Genomic DNA, 11,041 nt, shown 5'->3' with positions numbered 1-11,041 from the left:
TACGTTCCAAAGGGACATGTAAAAGTAGTTTTCTCCTGATCTTCAGGAGTTATATGAATTTGAAAATATCCTGTATAACCATCTAAGAAGCAGTAGTATGATTTACCTGACAAACAATCAAGTATCTGATCGATAAATGGCAGGGGGTAGTGATCCTTGCGAGTAGCCTGGTTGAGGCGCTTGTAATCAATGCATACTCTCCAGGAATTCTGCACTCTAGTTGCTATGAGCTCTCCTTACTCGTTCTTCACTGTAGTGACTCCAGAATTCTTGGGCATCACTTGTACTGGGCTGACCCATTCGCTATCTGAGATTGGATAGATGATATCAACTTCCAGCAGTCTGGTCACTTCCTTCTTGACAACCTCCAAGATGGTGGGATTCAGTCTTCTTTGGGGTTGACGGACAGGCCTTGCTCCCTCTTCTAAAAATATCATGTGCTCACAGACTTGAGGGCTGATGCCTACTATATCCGCCAAGCTCCACCCAATTGCTTTCTTGTGTCTTCTCAGCACAGTAAGCAGTTGCTCCTCTTGTTGGGATGTGAGTTCCCTTGCAATGATAATTGGGAGCTTCTGATTATCCTCAAGGTAAGCATACTTGAGGTGGGGTGGAAGGGACTTTAATTCCAATTTCTGCTCATGGTTAGGCACTTGATCATCTGGAGCTAGCGATAATGGAAAAGTGTCCTCATTGTGTTCAGAGGGTGTCCCCACACTTGGACCTTGCTCCATGTGCATCTCTTTTATTTCTTTTTGGTAAACTGCAACTACAGTCTCTTCAATAATGTCGCACTAGAAGATGGAATGATCTTCCGGAGGGTGCTTCATAGCTTCATTCAAATTGAAGCACACTGCTTTGCCATCTATCTCAAAGGAGTAAGTTCCTGAGAATGTATCCAGCTTGAACTTTGAAGTCTTCAAGAATGGCCTTCCAAGCAGGATGGATGACGGTCTTCCTGAGTCATTAGGGGGCATCTCCAAGATATAGAAGTCAATGGGAAACGTGAGCCCCTTAATGCTTACCAGCACGTCTTCAGCAATTCCAACCACTGTGATGATGCTTTTATCTGCTAAAACAAAACGAGCTGCCGACCTTTTTAAGGGAGGGAGCCTCAAAGCATCATATATAGACAATGGCATAATACTCACGCACGCTCCTAAGTCACACATGCAGTCAGAAAATATTACACCCCCAATGGTACAGTTAACCATGCATGGACCTGGATCACTATATTTTTCAGGTATATCTCCCATTAAAGCAAATATGGAACTACCTAAGGGAATAGTTTCTAATTCATTAATTTTATCCTTATTCATGAATAAATCTTTTAGAAATTTTGCATATTTAGGTACTTGCTGAATAACAACAAAAAGGGGAACAATTACCTCAACCTTTTTAAAGATTTCTACCATTTTGGGATCGAATTCCATCTGCTTCCTGGATTTCCTTGCAAGGTGTGGAAAGGGGATAGGAATGGCGTCTCTTGTAGCTTCAGCTTCCTTTGGTGCTCCATTCCTTGGTTGAGTTGCTTCTACTTCAACCATGTCTTGTACTTCATCTTCCTCTTCAACATCCTCTTCTTCAACCATATCTTCCACTTGAATGTTTTCCTTTAAGCTTGGCTCCTCATGATTCCTTTCTTGCAGTGTAGTTTCGGACCTCAAAGTGATGACATTGATTCCACCTTTGGGGTTGGATAAGGGTTGAGAAGGAATTGCACTGGAGCTTGGAGGTTGATTGTTGGAAGTGTTCATTGATCCAATCTGTGAGGCAAGAGCTTGTACAGCAGAGGTCAGACCATTTAAGGTGGAGCTAAGTGTGCTCTCCATGGCCTTTTGTCTTTGCTCAATAGACTAAAGCAATTCGTCATTAGAAGAGGAAGGGGATATGTGATTTGAGGGGCCTGCTGTTGGTTATTCTGAGGCGCTTGGGACTGCCATAGATGAGGTGCTCTGTAAGGCTGGTTCTGGTTCTACTGATACTGGTTTTGCTGATTGTTATTATTATTCCACCTCTGATTCTCCTGGTTGTCTCTGCCTCCTCTGTTATAGTTGTCCCTCCAGCCTTGGTTGGAATTATCCATCCACCCCTGGTTGGAGTTGTCTTGCCAACCTTGGTTATGGTTCCCACCTTGGTTATAGTTGTCGCCTTGTTGATAATATCCTTGGTTCGGGCGGTCATAGAAATTGTGAGTAGCTACCAAGGTGTTGTCCTCTTGTTGGAGTTGCGGACACTCATCAGTATAATGACTAAAGCATGCACATATACCGCACACTCTCTGAGAAACCAGTTGTTGACTATGTTGTGGTGAGGGAGGCTGAGATTGTTGTTGATTCAGTTGTATCTGCTTCAGTAGGTTGGTCATCTCACACAGACTCTGTGTGAGAGCAGTAGTCTCATTGCCAGAGGAAACCTCTGCAACAGCCTTGGGGTGGTTATTCCTGTGCCTGTGATTCCGAGTGGACTCAGCTAGGTCGCTGATCAGTTGTCACACTTCATCTGCGGTCTTGTACTTTTTTAGAGAACCATTACTTGCACCATCCAATGTAGTCTTATCCCGAGGCTTCATGCCTTGAGTGAAGTAGCTGATCAACACCAACTTGTCAATCATGTGGTAGGGGCATGCATCCAGAAGATTCTTGAAGTGCTCCCAATACTCATAAAGAGTCTCTGATTCACTTTGGATAATGCAGGAAATCTCCTTCCTCAGTCTGTCTGTAACTTCAGCCGGAAAGTATTTTTTCAAGAATTCTCTCCTGAGCGTGTCCTAGTTGGTAACAACTGCTTCAGATTGAGTGTAGTACCACTCCCTCACCTTTCCCTCAGGAGAAAATGGGAAGGCGGTTAGCAGAATAGAAGTTTCATCTGCACCATGACGCCTAAAAGTAGAACAGGCTGTCTGAAAATCCCTGAGGTGCTTTATAGGCTCCTGAGCAGGTAAGCCATGAAACTTAGGTATCAAGTTGATTAGCGCAGTCTTCAGTTCAAAATCTGTAGCCAAATTTGAGTGACGCACTTGATACGATTGCAGTGTAAAGTTTGGAGCTCCAGCTTCCTGGAGAGTGATTCTTCTGGGCTCCGCCATATTACCTGCACATAAATCAACCGAATTAGTGGAAGAAAAGCTTATTTTTTTTTTCTCAAATGGCAGTTCAGATTCGCCCTCAGATGAGATTGGTGAATTGACAATAACTACTTCACCACCCTCAGAAGCTAACCGACGCCGAGCTTGCCTAATACGCGAAAGAGTTCTTTCAATTTCAGGATCAAATGCGGCTAAGCTCGGATCAGGCAGTGAACGCGTCATTCAACGAAAGAAACATAAAGCTCATGGTAATAAAATAAAATAAAATATGCAAAAATTAAAAATATGTACACCAACGAATAATTTAGCACACTATTGCAACTCCCCGGTAACGGCGCCAAAAATTGACGTGGCGGAAATTAGCCGATTAAGAAATTAGTATAAGAAATACGTTGCAAGTATAGTTCTTAACCAGCAAAAATCCGCTTATCAATTTAGAAGGGTTGTCACAAATTTAGAATAAAAATACTGGGAGTAGGAATCCCAGGTCGTCTCCCAACGAGTTGACAAAAGAGTGCTAATTTATTAGTCAGGAGTTTTCCGAGAATTTTTTTAAGAGTTGGAGGACAGGAAATTAAATGATTGTAATTTAAGGCAATAAAAACTAACGAGAGAGTTTAGGTAATCAAATAAAAGTCTTGACCGGGGGTAGATTAATTGGAAATTCTATCCTTGTTGGTTTTTCCCAAGTGGAATAGCAAGAGATTGTTGTTCGACTTAGTCATACCTTACTGAATAAAGGAAAGTTAAGCAACCAACTAATCAACTCTGAATCCCAAGTCCTAATCCTCTCCTTAGGAAGGATTAGAGTCAGAGACTAGAGAGTTAGCCAACAACTTCCAATTTAACTAATCACTTGAGTATTCCAACTCTAGGGTCTCCTTTTAATCAACCCCCAAGTCAAGTTGGAAGTCTACTCTATTGACATAAAAATTACTTGCACAGAATAAAAAAGGGAATAAAAGAAAGACATGATAAATTAAATAATAACTAAAAAGTAATTAAAAATAAAAATAGTACTTTGCATTAATAAATTCCAAAATTATAAACATACTTATCTGAGCAGAGTTAATGGGCAATAAAAAGTAAAGGATTAAGAAAACAAACTAGAATAATGGAACTTCAACGGAGGTAGGGACTCTTCTCAATATCCAAAGCAAAAGCATAAAAGGGCATAAAAACAAGAATTCTATGAGTGTGAAGAAAACCTAGAAGAAGTAGTGTTCTCTCTCTAAGATTCAAAACTAAAACTAAAACTATGCGTAATGTGAATGTGTCTTGAGTCTCTGCTTGTCCCCTGACTCTAGTCTGTGTTTCTAGACCAAAAATTGGGTCCAAACTCAGCCCAAAATCGCCCCCAGTATTTTCTGCTATTTCTGTAAGTCACGCATGTCACGCGTACACGTCAGTCACGCGTACGCGTCAGTTACACGTACGCGTCGTTTGTCATTTTCACGTGTCACGCGTACGTGTCAGGCACACGCACGCGTCGCTGTGAAAATCTCCAGATCTTGCGCACGCGTGAGCCGTGCGTGCGCGTCGATGCTCGCTGGTTATCTTCTTAGTCTCTTGTGCTCCTTCCATTTTCGCAAGCTCCCTTTCCATCCTTTAAGCCATTCCTGCCCTATAAAGCCTGAAAACACTTAACACACAGATCACGGCATCAAATGGTATAAAGGGGAATTAAAATATGCAATTTAAGGGCTTAGGAAGCAAGTTTTCATTATAGAACAATATCTGGGAAGGAATTATAAAACCATGCAAATAGTATGAATAAGTGTGCAAAGGCTTGATAAAAACCACTCAAATTAACACAAGATAAATCATAAAATAGTGGTTTATCAGGGAGCCTTTGAAAAGAGAGGATGAAGAGAGGCTGGATGAAGTTGGATATGATGATGTGGGTGGAGTCAGGAAACAAATGGCACAAATTCGTGAGTTGGTAGAGCTTCCCTTGAGGCATCCACAACTCTTTAAGTCGATTGGTGTGAAACCACCCAAAGGTATTCTACTTTATGGACCCCTGGTTTTGGGAAGACACTGATAGCAAGAGCTGTTGCTAATGAAACGGGAGCTTTCTTCTTTTGTATAAATGGACCGGAGATTATGTCCAAACTGGCAGGAGAGAGTGAAAGCAATCTGAGGAAAGCATTTGAAGAGGCTGAAAAGAATGCACCATCCATCATCTTCATTAATGAAATTGATTCTATTGCACCCAAGAGGGAGAAGACACATGGTGAAGTTGAAAGGAGGATTGTTTCACAGCTTTTGACTCTTATGGATGGATTGAAATCTCGTGCTCATGTCATTGTTATTGGAGCTACCAATCGCCCAAACAGCATTGACCCAGCATTGAGAAGGTTTGGTAGATTTGATAGGAAAATTGATATTGGTGTTCCTGATGAGGTTGGCCGACTTGAAGTTCTTCGTATACACACTAAAAACATGAAGCTCTCTGATGATGTAAGTTTCATTGTCTCTTAACTTTGTTGGTGTGTATACACTCTACCAGGTTGTGCATGCCATGCTGTGGCTCTGGTTGTAGGTTGTTCCTTAATTCTTTAATGTTCTTAATTTTCTGTTGCTTAACACTAGCGCCACTTTCCTGTAGGTTGATTTAGAGAGGATTTCTAAAGACACACACGGTTATGTTGGTGCAGACCTTGCTGCCCTTTGCATTGAAGCTGCTTTGCAATGCATTAGAGAGAAGATGGATGTCATTGACTTGGAAGATGAAACTATTGATGCTGAAATACTGAATTATATGGCAGTTACAAATAAGCATTTCCAGACCGCTCTTGGAACGAGCAACCCATCTGCTTTGCGTGAAACTGTAAGTGTTTGCTTTGTATCCCTATAGTCTCAAATCATTAGTTGATCAGGTGATATGGTTTTCCTACATTATGGTTTATTTTGTAACGAATTGCCTTTGTTGACACTTGACAGGTTGTTGAAGTTCCTAATATTAGTTGGGAGGACATTGGAGGCCTTGAGAATGTCAAGCGTGAGCTGCAAGAGGTAAATCTTGCTACTATGCACTTCACACTGTTGCTTATTTTACATATTTATTTAATTTCTAACTGCTTTTTTGTTTTTCTGTGGACTCAGACTGTTCAGTATCCTGTGGAGCACCCAGAAAAGTTTGAGAAGTTTGGCATGTCACCATCTAAAGGAGTCCTCTTCTATGGTCCTCCAGGATGTGGAAAAACTTTGTTAGCCAAAGCAATTGCTAATGAATGTTAAGCTAACTTCATCAGTGTGAAAGGCCCAGAATTACTTACAATGTGGTTTGGTGAAAGTGAAGCCAATGTTAGAGAAACTTTTGACAAGGCTAGACAGTCGGCTCTGTGTGTCCTCTTCTTCGATGAGCTCGACTCCATTGCCACTCAGGTTGGTTTTTCTTATTACATCACACTCTTAGTCTCTTACTCTATTAATATGCTACTAAATCAAATTGAGTTACATTGTAATCTTGTGGGACAAGGTTAATATTTTACAATTGTTTGTATAAACATCACTGTGTCATTCATGTATAGAGAGGAAGCAGTGTTGGGGATGCTGGTGGTGCTGCTGACAGAGTTTTGAATCAACTTCTGACTGAAATGGATGGCATGTCAGCCAAAAAGACCGTGTTCATAATTGGGGCAACTAACAAACCGGACATCATGGACCCAGCACTTATTCGGCCAGGCCGTCTGGATCAATTGATCTATATTCCTCTTCCCGATGAGGATTCTCGTCACCAGATCTTCATGGCCTGCTTGAGGAAGTCACCTGTGTCCAAAGATGTTGATTTGAGAGCACTGGCCAGATATACTCAAGGATTCAGTGGTGCTGATATTATTGAGATATGCCAGCGAGCATGCAAATATGCTATTAGAGAAAACATCGAAAAGGTATACTTTTGATGCAACATTAGATTAAGTTGTCATTGGTCATTACAAAACTCTGATGAATTGTATGATTTACTTCAGGACATAGAACGAGAGAGGAGGAAAAGTGAGAAACGAAGATGTCGTAGATGACGAAGTTGCAGAGATAAATGATGCTCATTTTGAAGAGTCAATGAAGTTTGCCCGCAGGAGTGTCAGCGACGCAGATATTCGCAAATACCAGGCATTTGCTCGGACCTTACAGCAGTCGAGGGGATTCGGAAGTGAGTTTAGGTTTCCAGAAAGTGCTGAGAGGACTACTGGATCTGATCCCTTTGCAACTGCTGGGGGCGCAGCTGATGAGGATGATCTATATAGTTAGTCGGTTTTATAAGCTCTGTATTAGTGTCTCTAGACTTTCCCTTTAGTAACATCGGAGCCTCTTGTTTATTTTGCTTTTTGTATACTTAAAAATACTCATAAACATAAATTTAGAGATGATATGTTACGATGTTTATATTATGGATGGAATCATGGAATTTTTAGTTTTTAGATAATAATTGTGAAGTTCATGCATTCTTGCGTGGTCTCACACGGGATTCTCAACAACCATGTTGTTTGTGCAGTTACACATCTAAGTTTTTTTACAGTCAAGTTGGTTTAAACTCAACAAAAACCACTTTCATTACATCAAAATATTAACAAGTTTTTTTATCTAATTAAAGTTTTAGAATAAATAATTTTATAACATAGTAATAAAATAAAATTCTTAAATTAAAATATTTAGAGTTCTATCTTTATTCATTTCCCAAAAAAAATTACAGAAAACAAATTTGTCAAAATTCAATAATCAATACTAAAGCCCAATTTGGATAAAAAAAACTTAATTAAGCTCTTTTTAACGAAATAACTTAAACAATAAATGTTTATATGAAAAGTTGATTATAAATAAGTTATTTTGTTTTTTGATTTTTAGTTTTAAAAGTACTTATTTTATAGAAATGTGATAAAAAAAATAGTAGTATTATGAGAAAACTCGTTTTTTTAACTTCTTTATAAGCTCCTAAAAAACTTCTTAAAATGTTGTAATTTGATTTTAAAAATTACACTAGAAATAATTTTATAGGAGGCTCTATGGCCAATGTCGAAACATGCAGTGCAGATCAAGTTGAACGATGGGAAATTTTTCATGGTCTTACCATGGCTTGGCAAATGGGTATGAGACGAGTTATCGTCGAGACTGACCGAGAAGAAAGTGTTTTTGAATTGGCGAATGAAGGAAGATCCTGCAGAGAACATAATGCAATAATTAGAGAAATTAAAGAATTGATAGGAAGACCATGAAAAATAAAGATTCAGCTTGCTTATAGAGAATCGAATCGATGTGTTGATATCTTAGCTAAGCAAAGTCTTGATGAACGGCAAAGTTTTCAATTCCTAGATCTCCCGCCTGAATACATACGGTCCACCTTAGCTGAGGATGTGAAAGGGTTTAGTATAACCCGATCAATAGAGATAGTACAAGAAAGCACTTACACTTTCTTTGCTGTTTTGGTCTTTTGGTTTTTGTTATTTTTGTTTTGTTTTTGGTTTTCTTTGGACTTAAACCCCTTTAATTTACCAAAAAAAAAACAATTACTTTTGCTTTTATATATTTAATTTTTTATTTTCATACTTTTGTGAATAGAATCTAAAAGCAGCAAAAATATGCAATTATATATGTTCCTTTTGGTATACTCAAACTCACAAAAGGAAATAATTCTACAAATAAATTAAATTTATTCCGTCTCAACAAACAAATAAAAAACATTCTTAATGAATTTAACCTCAAAAGCCAACCTACCGATAAGTGTAAGATCTTACTTAAAGAAAATTAAACTTATTCATAACTATGATTTTAATTAATAAATAGTTTTAAATATTTAAGTCAAGTGATATATCATATATAAATGTATATAAAAAAACCAATTATATTATATGACTAAGTTATATTGATAACCAAGTTTAACTACCAAAATCTTAAGAATTAATAACAAAAAATTTTAGTTAATAATTTTTTTAATTAAATTAATTATAAAAATAATTTATTCGTTTAATATTTATAACAAATTCTCACAAAAATATCTTATGGGATGATCAGCTGTTCAAATATAAAGACTGACATATGATTTTGAAAAGTATTTTAGCATGAAGAAAAAGAGAGGATAAATATCTAATGAATTTTGTTTCTAAAATATTTTTCCTTTTGAATTTTGTTTTCTTTAATAGATGTAAGTTCACGGCCATTGATATTAAATAATAGTATGTCATATTGGCATTGTTGATTTGTTTCTAATTCAGACAAAATTATACAGTGATAGGAGATAACAATCATCACTGACGTACATTAGTATTGGTATTAGACAATTAGTCTTTTCTTTCACATATTTCTTTTGGTCTTTTGGAAAATTTTTGCTTTTGGCAATGCAATTGAGCCTTTAAATTAGGCCGATTAGTAAAAACAAACCCTAGTACGAGAGAGTACATGAGAGTACGTGAAATGGAGAGTAAGGAGAGCGGGAGAGGGTCTTCGAGGGTGGCACATAGCGAGGCAGCCGGCCATGTCGGCGGAAGCAATAAGGGGGAGAGCGGAGGGGGGCATGTATCAGGTGAAAAGGAGGGGATTAAAGGAGATGGTAACAAGACTCAAAGTCAGCGGATATTGTTCAGAGATAAAGTTGTTGGTGCCTCAGCAAGGAGAGCTTTGGAAATTGCTGATTCTCTTGATGGGATAAGATGGCTACAGTAGTTGGTAAGTAAGGTGATTCGGAGACACCAACTGTGACGTTCACTGAGGAAGCAAAAGAGATATTGGCAGAGCCTTACAAAGATGCCATCGTGATCAAAGTTCTTGGAAAAAATTTTAGTCACGCACAGGCTTAAAGGCGTCTGGAGAACCAAAGGAGGATATGAGGTACTAGATGTCGGTTTTGGCTATTTCTCAGTCAAATTTGATCTCTTGGATGATAGAGAGAAAGTTCTCCCTGGAGGACCGTGGATGATTACTGGAAGCTATGTTGCAGTTAAACCTTGGAGTTCTTCATTCAGACCTTGTGAAAACACTTTTGGGTCTACCATGGTTTGGATAAGAATCACATGTTTAAACATTAACTATTATCAAGAGAGAGCCATGAAAATGATTGCGTCAGCTGTTGGCAAACCGATCCGCATCGACTTAGAATGTGTGCAAATTAACTTGGGACTTCCAGTTATAAAAAAAATTCAAGTTGATGGTCATATGTATGACAGAGAATATGAGCACTTGAATTTAATTTGTGAAAAATGTAGCTGCTTTGGGCATGTCACAAGAGAATGTGCGAAAGAGAACAACAATGGCATTGGGAAGGAAAGCACGATGAAGGAAAAAAATTTGCCATCACTTTTTCCTGTAGATAACAATGAGAAAACGGTGGAAGGTAGTCAAATCCCAGTAAAAAATCAAAATTTAACTTTTGAATTTGGAATTAATGCCAAATCAATTCTAATTATGGAGAAGCATGGTGCAGCAGATCTTGTGCATGATATTTTTCAAGACTCACGTATGAAAAGGGATACTCGTGCAAAAGAGGGTGAATGGGTTACAGTTAGTAGAAAAGGCAAGGAAAAAGTGGGTAAAGGCCACAATGTGGTGCCAAAAAAGCCAATGTAGCAATATGCTCTAATTTGGTGAGTAAGAAATTTTTCTTTGGGTCTAATAACATGCATGCTGAATCCTCATCAAATGCAAAGGTGAAGTCCTTATCAAATGCAAAGGTGGGGCCTAAGAAAAAGAAAGATCCTCCATCCACGCTTGACTCTTTGGGAACAACTCAGGTGGCTTTCAAGGATCAGAGTACTCCCTTTTTTAAAGCAGAGCACAAAAGGCAGCGTCCTATTTCGCTTCAAAACTCACCTACTGAAGCATTATCAATGGATTCTCGAGTACAAAAAGAGCTTGATAAAGTTAGTGCAACAACAAACTTGGAGACCCAACCTCAACAGAAGAATGATGGTTCTGCGGTGCAAGTCCACAAGGAGACACTTGGAGACAAGGGTCCATGAA

At 38.6% G+C, this 11,041-nt stretch overlaps 1 pseudogene across 1 annotated transcript; it reads left to right on the top strand.

The window, feature by feature from the left end:
* Window positions 1–2,259: 2,259 nt before the first annotated feature.
* On the top strand, window positions 2,260–7,379 carry LOC107610424 (cell division cycle protein 48 homolog; annotated as a pseudogene). The gene is made up of 6 exons (XR_015895526.1): window positions 2,260–2,355; window positions 4,923–5,551; window positions 5,700–5,921; window positions 6,035–6,106; window positions 6,197–6,478; window positions 6,625–7,379. The product of XR_015895526.1 is annotated as a cell division cycle protein 48 homolog (transcript).
* The last annotated feature ends 3,662 nt before the right edge of the window (window positions 7,380–11,041 follow it).

This window comes from Arachis ipaensis, chromosome B8 (genome assembly GCF_059453495.1).
Source record: "Arachis ipaensis isolate K30076 ecotype BB chromosome B8, ASM5945349v1, whole genome shotgun sequence".
In the NCBI taxonomy this organism is placed as follows: Eukaryota; Viridiplantae; Streptophyta; class Magnoliopsida; order Fabales; family Fabaceae; genus Arachis; species Arachis ipaensis.
This window is presented reverse-complemented; position numbering and strand designations above follow the sequence as displayed.